The sequence below is a fragment of the Puma concolor genome, chromosome B1 (genome assembly GCF_028749965.1).
Source record: "Puma concolor isolate L17-30 chromosome B1, mPumCon1.1.hap2, whole genome shotgun sequence".
NCBI lineage: Eukaryota > Metazoa > Chordata > Mammalia > Carnivora > Felidae > Puma > Puma concolor.
This window is the reverse complement of record NC_141670.1, coordinates 142,107,613-142,121,678: the sequence shown is the minus strand read 5'-3', so window position 1 is coordinate 142,121,678 and position 14,066 is coordinate 142,107,613. Positions and strand designations below refer to the sequence as shown.

General features: G+C 36.6%; 1 long non-coding RNA gene across 1 annotated transcript; it reads left to right on the top strand.

The window, feature by feature from the left end:
• The first annotated feature begins 4,777 nt into the window (after nucleotides 1-4,777).
• LOC147581910 (uncharacterized) lies at nucleotides 4,778-13,920 on the top strand. The gene is made up of 2 exons (XR_015249786.1): nucleotides 4,778-5,053; nucleotides 13,748-13,920. It is a non-coding gene; the product is annotated as an uncharacterized LOC147581910 (long non-coding RNA).
• The last annotated feature ends 146 nt before the right edge of the window (nucleotides 13,921-14,066 follow it).

Sequence of the window (14,066 nt, the reverse complement as noted above, 5' to 3'; positions counted from 1 at the left end):
AGCTTTCATAATCAAGCTTTATTCTATCCTTACAGATACGCACTTACAACTGTCCTCGTGTCCATTTTTACTCTATGTGATGCATTTTATTTGGTATTTCCTTCTTACATTTGGTATTAAGTTGACAAATTCTCACCGATTCTCTAATAAACTGTCCAAACAGTTCTGTGAAGCTTTTCTTAACATTTCTTTTCCCCATTTCCCTCTGGAGGTATACGGTGCCACAGCCCTGTTGTGTGTTCCTTGTTGTATGTGTGTGTTTATAATTATCAGTGTTCTCTTATAGTTTTGTCTCTGCTACTGTATTGGCTGTAAGCTCTTTGAGGAATTTTGCCACTTATGACTTTGAATTCCTGTACTTAGCTGGTCACACAGTAAATGTCTTTATCTGTTCTGAATGAATGAATGGGACATGACTTAGGCATTCCACCTCAGGCTAGAAGATGAATCATTGTCTGTGGTTCATTATAACTACACCTTGAGTATAAACTTTTCTGAGTGTTAGAGAGTACAAAAACTGAGTCAAACATTTCTTGTCTAAAGTGAGTGTTTCTTCACAAATTGCTTCTCCATGTGATCATTATTTTATTAAACATAGTAAATGTAGTCAGACTCATTGTTTTTGCAGTTGGCAAGAATAGAGTTTAAATTTTCTCCTCAGAATAGTATTTTACATCCAGAAATTATGATCTCTGGAATAAAGTTTCTTACATCATGTAGGGTTGATTCTTTTCCATATAAATGTTGGCTGAATTTGGTTTCCAAGACTCATGTTAAAGCTCGAGGGAACACTGCGTTCAAACTATAAAATAAGTAAAAGATTATAGATGGATGATTACCAGGGTGGTGTGTGTGTGTGTGTGTGTGTGTGTGTGTGTGTGCGTGTGTGTGTGTGTGTGGTGTGCATCCTGGTGGTCCATTTCTCATATTAACAGGGCTTATGAAAATATCTTGTATAGCATATTTTTGGACCAAATGGAATTTCATTGTCTCTGCCTGAAAATTATGGAAATTTGTATCCTTTGTATGTTAATACCTGATGTGATAAATTGGTTTGGGTTACTATTCCTTAGTTACTTCTTTTAATTCCCCGATCCCCACATTATCCAATTCAAGCCCAGAGCTCTTGCTCCTGGTGCTTGACTATAAAATTATGTATATATCATCACTAAGACAGAGATGTTACCCACAAGGCTTTAAGAACATAGATTCTCAGTTTTTACACTTGTCAGAAGTATTAGCACTTATCACATTGTACTTTGCTATTTAAATAAGGCACTTACGTCTCTGTCCATAGAATATAAATGTGACTTGACCCAGAAAACTATTCCTCCTGGAAAATATGTGCTATATCTGCCCAAAAGGCACTTGGATACTTTATTGGGACAAGACTTATTTCTTCTCTTGGGTAAGATTTGAAACCAGAGCCATGAGCATTTACACTGGTCAATAACTCTCAGACACATATTTGGATAAGACACAGAGAATTACCTTCAGCCTCAGCCCATTTCCATTTGGCTAATTTTCCTGCACCTGTTAACATTGTTCTGCATGCCGAATGACCTCCTACTCTCCAGATATTTTGTCTGAGGCTTTAGAATCGTGTCTCTGTGCATGACTAAAACATTGATGTGTCTTGTCAGGGTGCTTGGCTTTATTGTTTAGTGCACTTGATGCAGAAGTCATGAACTAGACTAAATGCTTAGAGGGGAAAGGTATTATGTTATAGGTGGGTGTTGCTCTGCCAGAACAAAACCTCTGAGCCTCTGGTACAGCTTTATTTTATTCTTTTAATGGTTTTTATAACACAATGAGTTCAGTCACAAATAACAGAAAATCTAACTAAAAGTAGTTTGAAAAGAGGTGTAATTTTTATTGCACAACCAGAAGTCTAGGGGTAGGCAGTCCAGACTGGCACAACAGGGACCCACAGTCTCTTTTCATTAAGTTATCTTAACATATTGTCTTGTGTCCTCCTACTTTTCATTCAGATCATGGTCACCAGATGGTTGTTGCCCTTCCAGACTGCCAGTCACCATTTTCCAGGCATGAGGAAGGGGAAAGGGGATATAGCAAAATGTCTTTCTTCTACTGAAACTTTGTGTTTTTGATTAGGAAGAAAGAATCTCTCCTGAGACTTCGGCCTACATCTCAGTGGCCTGAACTAGGATACATAGCCATTCCTAGCTCCAAGGGATATTGAGAGATTTAGTAGGCTTGGTTTTACTCTTGAAGTCATGATCTGTTGGTAAGAAAGACTGGGTAATGCATTTTTGATGAGCACCTAAGCACTGTCTCCTACAGATGCCTAATATTCCAGTCTCCCATTAGTAGGTCTTCAGGTTTACTCTCTACCCTCTTCACTCTGTTCTCTATTCCACGGGTTTATCTCTATGACTACATTTAACATGTCCCTGTTCTTTCTTAAGATTCCCTAGAAGCACACCCTAACGTGGGGATTGGAGTACACAAGATACATCAAGTGGGTGCTCTCAGGAAAAACCAGTGGGGGAGTGAAGGAAGCAGATAGGAAATGGGAAAGAGCTTCAGAAGAATGTGGTTTCAAGTGAATTGTAGCTTTGGAATGATCCCATGGGGAGCTGTGGGATGTAAATTGTGACACAGAGTCTTTTCCAACGAGACAATGGTGCAGGGTTTTTGTAAGCAGCTCCCCCATCGGTCACAGAGGATGTGTAACTCTCAGGCACCTTCATTTACGGTGACCTCAATCACCCAATCACTCAAGCCCTCTTGAGAAGGTTGCAGGTGTAAGCCTTTAGCAGAAGTACCTGCAGCAACTGGGGAACCATCACCCCAACCAAATCCTTGAGAAAGATTTCAGCTGCAACTAACAGCTTCTGTGTGAACTTTCTGACTTCTCTAGGGTTTTAAGCAATGAAAGCTAAAGCACGTGATCAGCAAGAAGGAAGAGAGTGAGGTCAAGGTGTTTATTGCACTGTCTCCCTCCCTTCTGATTTCTTCATAAGGATTCTCAGATATATATATATAAGGAAATGTTAACTCAAGACTGTTAAAACAATTAGAATCCATTTAGAAAAGATACGAGGTACACTGGAAGAATTAAGCTAAAAAATAAAAAAAATCCTCAAATAAAAAGTGAATCATGGACTTTCATGTATAGTAAAACTAATTTTGAATTTGTTCTATTTATGGTTAGGGGATACAAAAAAGTTATTTAACTTTTGAAAGAATTTATTTTTTCAATTTAGAATAAAAGTTTTCTCCCTTAATTTTAAGGAACTGCAAATAAATTCTACAACAAGAATGACATTTCTTTAAAATGTATAGAAAGTATATAGAAATAAGAAGGGCATGGAAATATTGTATGACTATGAAAAAGAAGATTCATTGTCATCCAGTGAATCTATATCCATTAGTATTAATACTAATTTCTACAGGAACTGTTTTCCAGAAATTATAGAGAAAGTATAGTGTTAACTGAAGAGAGATCTGGATGAAAATATTGGGATACCCATTGCAATGTTTTAAATAATATTCTAGTATTGAAAACATTAAATCAGAACTTCAATAGTGTATGGAACTAAGTTATGCTTTAAAGAAGAGGTAAAATTGTTATATAGGTGATAGTGATTTATATGCTACATTTAAAATATTTGGCAATAATTTCTTTGATAGTAATTTATCATGTATGACCTCATTACAATAGTTAAGAATGATTCGTAAAATTCATGGTTAACATCCAAATATAAGGAATACTTTAAAAATTGCACTAAAAATTCCAGGTCACACTCCTTCAGAAAAATAAAGATTCTCTAGATGGAAGTTAATTAAAATGAACCACCAAAGAGCTCCAATGCCCTGAGAGAGAATAGCTAACCTGTCATTGTTGTAAATAGAACTTAAATTATGTGAAAATATTGATAATAACAACGTAGCTGGTGATTTTCCTCAAGCGAAAGCAAAAAAGAAATAAATCTTATCAAAAACATATAATACATAGTGAATTATGTATCTTTTAATTTTATTGTTTGTTTGAGTATAACAGACCTAAAGAGAAGATGCAGACAAGCCTAATAGTAATAATTCAATTAAGCTGTTTTTGATGTTTTTCAGCATATAAAAAAATAGCTGTATACAAAATGCCCGTTATATATACCCATATTATTTTTGTTAAAGTAAACTTATCAAAGTAGAAGGACATAGCATGTTTTATTTATGAATTAGTATATTGATTCATAACTTTTAAGCGTAAGACAGGTATTGCAGCATCCTCCATTTGTTCTTTTGCTCCAGGCCCACAAATAGCAGAGGCAGACACCTGCCTTTCTCTTGCTATTCAAGTTTACCGACTAGACCTCTACTGGCACTCTGAAAGGTTTCAGTCATTGCAGTAAACTCTATGGTTTGTCAACAGTGATTTAAGGATCTTTGGTTTAGGACTTAGTTAACAAAATGGCTAAGTTTTCTCCATTTCAACAGTTTGAATAATTGAAGTAATACTATAAAGATCCAAAGCAAAGTCCGTTCCACATTTAAAAATCTGACACCATCAATGATCATTGAAGTAGATGAAGGCAAGTCAGTTTGCCGCTTCTCTCTTCAATTTCCGCCTCTAAAATGAAGATAATTTCATCACTTCTTTATGTTGTTGTGAAGGCAAATAGTCTTCAGCCCAGTAAATAGCTATTATGTAGTAGCTGTTACTATTGTCATTGTTGTCATGGCAACAGAGCACATAGCTAGACAGCACACACACCGGACCTGCCAGAGCAGCATTCTAGGGAAAAAACTTGGAGACAGCAACAGCAGCAGGTGTGTGGGATTCTGGTTGTCCACACATTCTTGAGCAGACCCAGAGTCTAGCCAAGCCAGACTTCCAGCTTTGGAAACGAGACTCCCTCCGGTCATGGGGGCTCTTGAGCAGCACAATTAACAAAAGCAGCCATCCGTTGCCTGGCCTGAGGAGGGCGGAATGTGATAGCAGTATGGTGTGGAGGAACCTGGGCTCCAGCCTTTCTCTACCAGCAAGAGAGTGCACCTGTGGCGAGGGAGCGTGCCAGCCCCAACCTTGGTACGGCCAGGGGATGGGGTTCCAGGTGTTCGGTAGAGCTGAGTGACGAGGCAGGATTGCTGTAGGGTTTGCCACATCAATATTTCTATTTGTGAAAAACTCTATCCACTTTCTGGCATGTTGAGGAATGGCCCTAAGGACTCAGCAGTAACCTAGGAGTTGCCTAGGAGATTCGTGGGCAGTCACCTCCTCTTCTGGGAGGCCAGACTGCCAGGCCCAGTCTTAGACGAGCAACCTTCTATCCTCAGATATTACTTAATGCATGCATCTATTTCACTTATAATAAACTGAGTTTATATTTTTATTGGCTACCACTTCCATAGTAGACTATCTCTAACCTTGTATAATAATTCTCACCAATAGATGTAATATATAAGTGTGTGTGAGAGGAGCTTGCTCAATATAGGGATATATTTTTATTTTAGTCCTTAAGTGATCTTTAAAAGAAAAGCCCAGCTCGTAAGTGTATGTATGTTTAATGACAAGAAAAAAGAGGTCCCAAATAATTATAATAAAAAATACCAGTACAAAGAAAGGAAGAAAGTAACATGTCTAATTATGAATTTATGGCCTTATAAAGAATTATCCTAAGATGTCAGATTTGGAGATAGAAAAAATTATCTGATTATGGCTTTTACTTTTTTATTCCCTCTTTATGTAAGAACTCTGTACAACTAATTCATCATACATACAAATGCACACAAAATCATGTAAGAAACCATGTGCCAAAATTCCACCCCAAATCACAGATACAAACCCTTGCCAAAAAGAATTTTGTTAAATTAATTTATTTATTTTGAGAGAGAGAGAGAGAGAGAGAGAGAGAGAGAGACTAAGTGAAGGAGGAGCAGAGAGAGAAGGAGAGAGAGAATCCCAAGCAGGCACTGTCAGTGCAGAGCCTGATGTGGGGCTCAAACTCATGAACCATGGAGATCATGACCTGAGCTGAGATCAAGAGTCAGACGCTTAACTGACTGAGCCACCCAGGAGCCCCAGCAAGAGTCTATTTTTAAGATTTGGATAGACTGTTCACTATGACAATTCTAGGAGGCATCATCAAACCAGTAATATAAAAGAGAAATGAGAACGAATCCATGTAGAATAACTTAATGGAACTACTTTGCAAAGTGATGGCAAGTATGTGTTGTTCTTTTAGAGATATTAACAAATGTGGTTGAAAAGTATATTTGCTCCAGTTCTAAGAGACTTCAGATCGGAAGTTTCCTGCTCATTTTTTTCCCTTAAACGTGAAATTATCAGCATGCTTTTTAAAAGAGAAAAGCTAGATTTTTATTGTAGGATACTCAGTTAACTTTCTGTGAAAAGTGCTAACTTCATTCTGGTGCTTCAGGGAATATGGGATTAACATTGGGTGATTTGCTCCTTAATGAAACTTGGATACACGGTCTCAGGACCCATTTCAGGTCAGAGGAATTCCCATATCCCTGCTTCCACTGCCTGTTTTTCCTGAAGCAACACAGTCTACCCTTGACCAAGGCAGAACTGATAGGAGGTATCTGGGACGATCTATTTTATACATTGAAGCATCATTTTTGCTCTCCTACTGTGCTTTTTTCTGTTGCAGAAGTTGTTTGGGGGAGGCTGCCAGTCTTGGGTAGGTGAACGTAAGCAGTATCTGCTGTTGGGCAGCACAGCAGGGCTAGAATTTACCAGGAACTCGGTAATTTGTCCTGATTCAACGTGTCCCCTCCCAGCTTCTACACAGTATTTCCTCACTGACTCCTCTGTGTTTCATCCTAAGCTCGCTAAAGAATGTTGACTTTTTTCTACTGTTCTTTCCATTTAGCGTGTCTGATCCTGGCTTGTCCTTATTCCTGTTTCTCCTCATGAGCTACGTTTTGCCCTCCAAGTCCTTCCTCGCTTCAAGTCCTGGCCTTGCTTGTTTGCACTGCCTATGTAACACCTCAGGTCTGGGTCTTATTATTTCACATAGTTGATCAGGGAAAAATGTTTATAAATTATGCTTACAATGCTTACAAGAGTTAAGTAAATATATAAGTAGGGATGAAATGAAGCCCAAGGATTCCCTCCCCACCCCAATTCTCCTTATGCTGTTAGAAAGAGAATAAGCTTAAGATCCAGAAAGCAATCTTACACAGCCCCTAAATACAATGTTTGGCAGAAAATAAATCTTAGCAATTTTAATTTTTATAATTAGAGTTTAATAAGAGTAGAGTATATTTATCTTAAAGCGTGGGCAGTTATATAATTACTTCTTCTTCATGACAATTAACCATCAAGTTAAGGTATATTTTGACATTGAACAAGAAATTGTTTTAAAAGATAAGTGTGTGAGAAAGGATAAGTCAAAATAGCAAAGGACACAGCTACTTATTTGTATCTATAGATTGGTGGAGAGTTATAGGTCGAGAGAAAGGTTTTGGAAAGAACCAACTACTGAAAGCACTTAATGAAGTTTGAGTTATTCTGGAAGGTGAAACTCATATTGAATTTCTAAGGAAATCAAGAATATAGCATTATAAATAGTGCTATATTTTCTATTTGAACTAGTGAATAAGAAAAAGTGGTTGAAGAAAATATGAAGATTTAGGACTATGTAATGAACTGACTGACTCACTTGAGGATGGATTAAGTTCCTAATAAAACTCAGTTTAAACAATACTTCTGGATGCTTTACATCACCCATATAAGGCACCCATATAAGGCACCACTGTATGGTAGCCAGTACATTACAGTTTATAAAGTATATTTATTCTTAATTTCTCAGATTAATTTTGATAGTGACTGTGAAGTGGGTAATTTTGTCCCCATTTTCTTTTTTAGTTGAATAAACCAAGGCCAAGAAAGATAAATTAGCTGTCAGATAGGCTTATAATAAAAGTTAAGGCTCAAACCCATGATCTCCACCTTTGTGACTTGTGATTTTTATGTTATTCTTTCTTTTTGCCTCACCACAAGTAACTTATAAAGTGCTGTTATAAATAGTTAAAATTGGAAAGGTCCCTGTAGATCTAAGTTGTCTAAACTTTCATCCAAAATAGGGTAGCTCAGTAACTCTGCCAGTGATCCTGTCCCTGCTTGAGAACTATTTTCATCTCATCATTGAGGATCTCTAATCATCAGAATGTTCTTTCATATATGAAACCAAAATTTGACTTAGAGCGTATACTGGTAGTGAAATAATAGATAATGTGATCTCAGCGTGATGCTTCAGTAATCTTAAGATTAAACTTAAGACTCACCTATTTCTACTCTAGAGCAAATAGTGCTACGGCGACATTTCACATTGATAGTGGGATAGAGTGGGGACAGAATATACTCTTTAGAGATAGAGAGACCCAAATTCAAATCTTGGCTTCATTATGTTAGTTCTTTGGATTTGTTTGCTTATCTAAAATGAGAACGATATCACCTATTTTCAGGGTTATTTTGAACAACGATTACTAGTTTAAATGCATACTTGGCATTTTGTGAAATACAACTATTATTATTCATAGCTAAGGCCTTTTATTTGTCTCATACAAGAAAATATGAGACAATATGAATTTTCTAGATAGTATGTTTCATTTTTGAAACCAATCTTTTGGTGAACTGCCTCATAGTCTCTTAGAATTCCAACAATTCTTTTTTGTTTCTTAGGAAGCTCAGAAAAATACTTAAGAACAAAGTTAATGAAAAAAATGAATGCATAGATATACAGAAAGCTATAGATTTACTTGTCATATGAAAAGATTTTCATTCAGTATATGCATGAAATAAGTTTTCCCATCCTAAATATTGTCATGCTGGCATCTAGGGAAGGGAACATTTGAGATTTGGTAGGGTTGCCTTTTTCTACAGACTATTCATCTCTTTATTGGTTGTTTTCCTTCTCTAGTATAAGGCCTCTGTACATGTCTATAAACAAATTAAATGACCTGTAAGTCATTTAACCTGTAAGTTAGTAAATATTGTGCCACAAATGATTCTAAGTTCAGAATCTTGATAATTAAATCTTGCGTGTAAGAGGGCATTTAAGCATCATGACCACATCTTAATACTATGTACTTGGGTTTATTTTGTTCTCTTAAGTCTCTTTTTTCTCCCAGAACAATAATTCTAGCTGAGTTTCTTTATGATGTCTAATTATAATTCTGTGTAGAAAAGGCAAGTCTATGGTGAGCTCAAAATAAAAAAACATTCATTTTAAGCAAAGAAATGAACTCTAATTGCTACAATGTGTCCCCAGTTTATTAGTATCATTGACAACAGGACTGACCAAAATTATACAATTTATACATTTGTGTGCCCTCATTAAAATCATGGAAAACATTAATTTGTATAAATGTGAATATCTCCAAATTTAAAACTATGCTAAATATCCCAATGTGGTCAAATATGTGCAATTGGGGCTATGACATATACTTTTATGACTCTGGAGATCTAATTTATTAACACTGTTACAAGGTTTTTAATGGAGTGAAAATGAAGTCAGATTAAACTTCTTCCTGATGATATTAAAGCTCTAATCACAACACATAGACTAATAAATGTTACTTTTTAAGTAATGAATGTCCCATCAAATCTCTTTTAATGTGAATGAAATGGTAATTGGGAATGTTGTGGACACTGAAGAAAAGCATAGTATCCCAGCACTATATAGAACACAAATTTTGAGCATCTAATTTCTGCAAGACACTGAATTCATCATTGAAGGTTGTATAGAGAGAAATGAGACAAAATGTCTAAATTCCAGGGGCTCACAAACTACTAAGTTGCTACCAATTGTGAGATGTATCATCATTTTATAAAAAACAAAGAAGTAGAAAAATAGAACAAAACAAAACCCCACCAAGCAATTATAAGATGTCATTGCATTAACTATAAAATGCATGCCTATTTCAGAAATGTCTAAATGTGAAAAACCATTTATTCTAGAATCTGTGAAATATTGTAGTTTGGAACTATAATGCAAGCTCTGCTCTACTAACAACTTTAATAAAGGTGCCACATGCTCTGAGAACACAGAGAGAAGCATTCATTTTGACCAGAAGATCAAAGAAGGCTTTATAAAGAGGAAACAATTGTGTGAAGCCTTGAAAATAGACTAGAGTTTAGACTTACACAGAAATGTTGGATAAGAGAGATTTATCAAAAGAGAGGACAGATGCATGAGAGTTTAGAGAATCACAAGAATCATGTGACTGAACAGCCACCTGAGAAATAATGAGTATCAAGTGAAGCAGGTGACAAATTAGAAATTTTGACAGGGCCATTAAGATACCAGAGAGGTGCTGAGCCATATGAAAAATTTCAAAAGATTTGCCTGAAAACCAATGGTCTGACTCTTAAACATCTCACTCAGCACATCACATTGTAAAAGGCTTAAGAAAATGAAAAAGGGAAGATTATAGAGGAGAATTTCTTTGGAGACACCTGCCCTGGGGAAACTTTCTCTCTGTCATGTTATTTTCGCATCAAATTTAGCAAGGGGACTTTAATGGGGCAACTCACAGGGCTTAAATTGTGTGCCTTTTTGAGGATATGGACTTTTCCAATAGTTTATATAGCAAAGTAGTCACATCTGGGATGGAGCTGTCCGCCTCCAGCCAGGCAGATGTTTGTGAATTTGAAGGGCCAGGCATGGAGGTTGAGATATAGGATTGTTACTTTGAAGGATCCTGCCCAGATAATGGCATTACAAAACAAGTGGACCCTGCTTGTAAGAGGCTGTGGGGAGCACTGGAAGCTGAAAGAAATATGGTGTGGCCTGCTGAAGGAGAAGCCCTGCTTATACACAGGATTTTGCACTCAAAGGAAAAGGCAGTTTTAAACATTGGCCAGGATTAGAGTACATGAGAAATCTTATTTTATTTAGTATATATTTATTTTTAAAATATATATTATTGAAGTGTAGTTGACATACAATGTTATATTAGTTTCAGCTCCACAACATAATGATTAGACAATTCTATATACTATACATGGTTCACCATGATAGATGTAGTTACCATGTGTTGCCATACAATGTTATTACACTATTATTGACTGAATTCCCTAGAATTCCATAGACTCTGGATCTGGAGTTCTCTCTTGTCCAGCAAGAGAACAGAATGCAGGATTAAAATGCGAGAGAGGCTAATGTTCCAGAGGAGACAAGACCCCTGAATAAGGGTCCTTGCTCCATTTGTATTAGGATCAGAAGGCTTACAAGCATGATGGCTGTGCACAAAGAGACAATGAAACCGTGAACATTAACTCATGGAAATGGGGGAAAAGGGGTTTTGAAGATATGCGGTGTTAGGGGTTTTGGTCAATACAAATCAAAACTCTGGTGCTGGGCGGAAGGCTGTTTACAGCAGACATAAGGTGCCACCTCTATTTACCTAAACTGGCCTGGGGACAAGAAAGACAGAGCATGCTACCTCAGGGTCAACAAGGCACCTTACCTTTGCCAATTAGCTCAGCTCTGGGCAACTTCACCCTGCTGTGGTCTAAAGTCCTGTTTTCCTTTTTACCCATTTTCGCCCTTCCTTCCTGTGAAAGCAGCTTTCTGCTATTGTACTAAGTTGGGGGGCATTTCTTCCCTAAATACCTAATCTTGTTTACCTCATCTTGGATGTTTTCATCCTGAGATTTCCTATTCCTATTCCTTTGCCCTATACTGGGGTCCTTTTCCCCATTTACCTGATCTTATTTACATCCTATGGCTTTCTAATTCTTCATGCCTTGTTACCCATTGGTGCAACCTCAGGGAATTCCTAAGCTTATTCCCCACACCTGTAGTGTACTTTTCATATCTGTGACTTATTTATTTTATGTTTAGAAGTTTGTACCTCTTAATCCTTTTCCCCTATTTTGCCCATTCCCCTACTTTCTTCCCCTCTAGCAACCAACAGTTTATTCTCTGTATTTTTTAGTCTGTTTCTGTTTTGTTTGTTCATTTGTCATTTTTAGACTCTGCATCTAAGGAAAATTATATGGTACTTGTCTTTCTCTATTTTATTTCACTTAGTGTAACATGTTCTAGGCCCATCCATGTTGTCACAATTGGCAAGATCTCAGTCTTTTTTTATGGCTAATACTCCATTGTGATATATCTATATTTATATATCTCTATCTCTACCTCTGTATATTTCTATTTATCTACATCCATATCTATCTACATACCACTTCTTCTTTATTATCCATATATCGCATCTTTTTTATCTATTCATCTATCAGTGGACACTTAGGTTGCTTCCATGCCTATTGTAAATAATGCTGCAGTAAACATAGGGGTGTGTATATCTTTTCAAATTAGCTTTTTCATTTTCTTTGGATAAATATCCAGAAGTGAAATTCATGGGTCATATGGTATTTCTATTTTTAATTTTTTAAGAAACACCGTACTGTTTTCCACAGTGGCTGCATCAATTTATATTCCCATCAACACTGCACAAGGCTTCCTTTTTCCTCACTAACATTTGTTATTTATTGTTTTTTTGATACTAGTCATTCTGACAGGTGTCAGGTTCTGACAGGTGTCAAAATCATCTCATTATGGTTTTGATTTTCATTTCCCTGATTATTAGTGATGTTGAGCATTTTTTCATATGTCCATTGGCCACCTGTATGTCTTGTTTGGAAAAGTGTCTGTTCAGGTCCTCTGCTCATTTTTCAATCAGATTACTTATTATTATTATTATTTTTAGTATTGGGTTGTATAAGTTCTTTATATGTTTTGGGTATTGACTCCTTATTAGATATAACATTTGTAAATATCTTCTCCTATGCAATTAATACTTTTTCATTTGGTTGAAGGTTTCCTTTGCTATGCCAAAGATTAAAGAACAAAACTGGACCACTTTCTTACCCCCTACACAAAAAAAAAAACTCAAAATGGATTAAAGACCTAAATGTGAGACCTGAAACCATGAAAGTCCTAAAAGAAAACAGATAGTAATCCCCTGGACATCGCCCTTAGCAATATATTTATGGATATGTCTCCTCAGGCAAGGAAAACAAAAGCAGAAATAAATGATTGGGACTATAGCAAAATAAAAGGCTTTTTCTCAGTGAAGGAAACCATCAACAGAGCCATCTTATTTCAGTATTGGTCAGATGAGAACTTTCCCTCTTACCTGTCTTTTCCTACTCCATCCCCTACCTTGGCAAGGTCAAAACAGCAGCTGACTAGTGAAGGAGGAAGTGAATGAAACAAAAGGGGAATCTTCTCTTTTTCCTCCTGCAAGCAGTAGTTTATCCCAGGACCCAGTTTAGGGGAAGGAAATAATTTTTTCTATATGAAATGTATTGTCAAATTGGTTTCCATACAACACCCAGGGCTCATCCCAAAAAATGCCTTCTTCAATACCCATCACCCACCCTCCTCTCCCTCCCACCCCCCATCAACCGTCAGTTTGTTCTCAGTTTTTAAGAGTCTCTTATGCTTTGGCTCTCTCCCACTTTAACCTCTTTTTTGGGAAGGAAATAATTTAACATTACATTAACTTTAGAGCTTTGAATGACATATTGAACTGGCACATGTATTCACTGATCATGCTTATAACTTAAAGGGAGTATAAGAAGGAAAAAAACCCAAGAGAAAAAAATGGTCATCAGATTGTCTAAGTCTGCATTTGGGGTAGGGGAAGGAATATTTACACTGAACAGTTTTAAAGGGATGGTGAAAGATAAAAAGCAAGTTACTTTTATAATTACCACCCATTAATTCTGCTGTTTAACTTACAGGTTACACAAGGCAAAAAGAGGAGTTTAGACCAGAGGGCGTAGAGCCTACCTGTGAGACTCTGTAAACTGGTGGAGAGACTTCACGGGTTTTGAGCAGGGACCACCGGAATCACTTCTGTGTGTTACAGAGTTTCACTTCTTTGCATTAAAGTGTTTTTTTCCCTTACATTGTACACTTTCAGAGAGCTGTGTGAGTTTAATTTGTCACACTTAACTTTCAGTACTGCATATGTGTATTACATTCTTTTGATAAGGGTGATATTAAACCTAAGTAAAGTATCTGTACTATCATCATCATTCAGAACAGATAAAAAAGATC